Source organism: Atractosteus spatula, chromosome 1 (assembly GCF_055471065.1).
Source record: "Atractosteus spatula isolate fAtrSpa1 chromosome 1, fAtrSpa1.hap1, whole genome shotgun sequence".
NCBI classification, from domain to species: Eukaryota; Metazoa; Chordata; class Actinopteri; order Semionotiformes; family Lepisosteidae; genus Atractosteus; species Atractosteus spatula.
The window spans coordinates 5,827,199-5,831,237 of record NC_142706.1 but is presented as its reverse complement, the minus strand read 5'-3'; positions in this window follow the sequence as shown (position 1 = coordinate 5,831,237).

Below are 4,039 nucleotides of genomic sequence, written 5' to 3'. Positions count from 1 at the left end.
AGAATTTTTATGTGTTATTATTTGAGAGCTAGCAGCCATGTCACCCTGCAACTTACTATTGGCAGCCTACTGAAGCTAAGCAGGTGTGAGCCTGGTCAGTAGCTGGATGGGAGACCTCCTGGGAAAAACTAAGGTTGCTGCTGGAAGAGGTGTTAGTGGGGCCAGCAGGGGGTGCTCATCCTGTGGTCCATGTGGGTCCTAATGCCCCAGTATAGTGACGGGGACACTATACTGTAAACTAGCGCCGTCTTTCGGATGAGACGTAAAACCAAGGTCCTGACTCTCTGTGGTCATTAAAAATCCCAGGGTGTTTCTCGAAAAGAGTAGGGGTGTAACCCTGGCGTCCTGGCCAAATTTCCTATGACTCCTAATAATCCCCCTCTATGAATTGGCTACATTACTTTGTTCTCCTCCCCCTCCCCCCCCACTCCGATGGCAGGCGGAGTGACGCGCCGGTTGGAGTATTCTCGGTCCCATTTAATGGCAACGTCAGCTCAAAGATTTGGTTCAAACCACCAAATGGAGACGGGCGTGCCAATAAGCAGACCCTGCTGATGCGGGATTAACACTAGGATGAGAGATGTTATTCTGAGATGTAGATCAGTTATTATTTGATCAAAACCGTGTATTGTTGTTAGAATGTCGTTCATTGAATGAGTACAGTCGTGAAAATACTGAATGACGTTTTCTGAATCAAGTTTCATACCTGTTGATGTGTTCCCTAAACCAGCAACCTTTAGGTAGTCAGGTGGGGACCAGCCACACATAATAATCCCACCACACTCTATGGTTTTAAGAAGTCTATACCCTTCTTCAATTCTACTGTGTTTTTAAAAAATATAATTGTTTATAGTATGAACGCAAAAACAGTGAATCTTACAAGATCCAACCACACATAGTAAGTAATATTAATAATTACTTTGAGAATTAATTCTTGTTCAACCAGTTTCCAGCACAAATAGAAGTTAAAAGCTTTTTACTTTAAGGGCAAGGTTTAAAGTGCTCCAGAGTCGGGCAATCAGGAGATGTTTAGGTGTATGTAAGCCCGTATGAAGGGTTTACAAACGACAAGTGTTAGGGCTAGCTAGGGTGGTGATTGTGTAAGGGTTAGAGTCTGCCCTTGTTAAGATTGCACCAAATGCAGAAGATACCAGAACTTTTGTTTGCTGGTGTAATTCAGTTTTAAAAAGGGTTATACTGTTATTCAATCCAAGTTAACTTCTTTTAGATTATCCAGCAATTGCACACAGTAGAGCTATCTAGGAGGGACCCATACCTGCTGTAGCAGAAAGCCGTGTGATCGACGAACTAAATGTGATAGAGAGGGCTATGTGCAGCAGAGGAGAAACAGGTGCAAGGTGCAAGGGCACAGCTGGCCCAATGGGACCAAAGTGAGGGATGGGGAACTATTACACATACTACAGCAATCAGCCTACAGTTTCAGAATAATGCACTGTTCTGCATTATTATGTCCCTTGATTTCACTGCTAGGTCGGGACGTGGGGCTTTAGGACAGAACAAACTGAGATTTACTGAAATGCCAAAAAGTGGATGATCCAAATTGAAGTCATAAGATTAAGGACTGTGTAGCAGACGATGACAGACTTGAGTGCAACATCAGTGGGTATATTTTGCAAGTCTGCAGTGGGCTAGAAAATATACAGCACATTTCCTGTACCTCGAAGTATTATTTGTTGAATCAGTGTAAAAGAACCTCAAGCAGGTGAATTGTCAAATATGGGGAAGGACCACACCATTAAAGTCAACACTGCCAACTCATTGACTGCTTTTACAACACTTTAAGCAGTGCATTCGATATACCTCTCAGCTCCAAAGAGAAACCACTTTAACAACTTTCTCCAATTATAGTGCTTTCACTATAATTATCTTTAACTCAAAATTAACTTTAATAAAACAACCAGCTGCAACATACATACTATGGGCCTCTGGGCCTCATGTAACACAGACAGGACCATTGCAATCAGCTTTTCCTGCTTCTCTTTGAGATTGTGTCCATGCTGTGGGAGTGGCTACCAGGCAGGTATCAGTCAAAAAAGGGTAATATCTTCTGTCGACCCTGCTGTAGTGCCAAGGTAGTGTACTTTGTATTACATTTTTGACCTGCAGGACATGGAGGGGAGAAAGCAATACTGTCAGTAATTCTGACTGAAAGAGCTCTAACTCATTAATTGGCCCTTCCTTTTAAAGGGGAACTGCAAGGCTATTTTTATATTTTGGGGATAGAAAGGATCAGGATAGATGAGTGCATTTCAAACCACAAGAGTAAAATGAACACAGTAACTTTTCAACACAAAATAGACAAAATTTCCAGGTACGCGCAGCTCCATGTACTGCTATTCAGAACGAGGCAACAAAACGTCCAGTGACATGTGCAGCCCTATGACATTGTAAACAAGCAGGCTTCTGAATATATCTCTATTAATCCAATAGAAATATTGCTCTCACTTTTGAGATGGTTTTGCTGACAAATACTACTTTCTTGTTAACTCTGCGTACAGATCAGGTTGGAGCATTTCTGTGGTGAAATGTCTGCTGCACAACCTCTACTTATTCGCTCAGACATGACATTACATTAGTCATTAAGGTGACTAGTGAGCAGGAAGGGCTGCATTGCGTTGCACTTCATGGGAACTCTCACTCTCACCTGTGGTGAGTCCAGGGGTGTGTGACTTACAGTACTTTTACAAAATTCAAGATTTGTGCTTATTTTTGATTTTTTTTATTTTTTTCTATAACATCAAAGAATTTAATTTTGTTACAGAGATTTATAATAACCGGCCTTAGAAATTGGGACTGCAGGTCCCCTTTAACATGTAATATCGATAGGGTTGGAAACGAACAACTCTTTGACACTAGCCGCTTACCTTCATTTAGAGCAATGATAAAATGCCATTTATCTCTTTCCAGGGGTGCATCCTGCTTGGTTTAGCAGCTTTCAGAAGTTCCTGGTCTCGTCTCACTTCTGTCACCACACAGGGGCTTAACCCAGCTGGAGGTGAACTCTCAATTACTTTTGTTACCACATGTCTTTTCATACAAGATCAGCTGTTGTGCCCTCTCATAATTGCAAATCTTTCCCTAAACGTGCTCCTCTTGGTCAGTTTCAATTGTACACATCCAGTCAGTTCCAATCAAAAACTAACATTAGCATAGGAGTCATGATTAGTAATTATTCATTAGTCAGGATGAGATTGTTAATTCTAAAACAATACATGGTAAAGTGATTTTCAACACCTAATGTGAAGTCACTGTGTGGATCTATTACTTTAACTAGATGATACTAAAATATGATTTATTTTAAACACAAGACGTGAACCCGAAGTGGACAGGACGATGTTATGTTGAAGTCCACTCTGTCATGGGTATCATGAAACAACTGGCAACTCTATATCCCCATAATATACAATACTGTCAAGAGCTACAGTATATTATTTGGTTGAATGCCCAAGCAACATTAATGAGTAAATGACATGGTTGAAACTCCTTCCTTGCAGACTTAAGTAGAAAAGGGGCACCAGAATTTAGCTTTAAAAAGGGGAAGGAAACAGCAGGTTTAAAAAGCGATCGAGCCATCTTAAGCTTTTCTTCGCTTTTAAAGTGGTTCGATCTTACGACAATGGCTGTGCATCGGTTTTTCAGGTAATACAGTGAATAAACTTGTTTGTTTACAGGAAGCACTTGTCTATCTTGATTTTCTAGAACTCACAGAATGGTGGACTGACACCCGAATTATCAGGCATGTGATAATATATGTGTGTATAATGTGATAATATATGTAATATATACCCCCATAGTTAGCCTTACATTCAACATGCAACAAAGTTACATGCCACGTAAGACTGCTCAAATCCAATCGTTTTTTTTTTATTATTTGCCAGGTGTGTTGTAAGCAAACAGTCTTCAATGAGACTCAACTGAAGGTCAGCCAGTAAGCTTTCAGCATGCCCTCGACTTCCTGGACTGCGGTTTCGTATCCTTGTTAGTGAAGTATTTCTGGCGGACGTGTCGCTGATAGAAC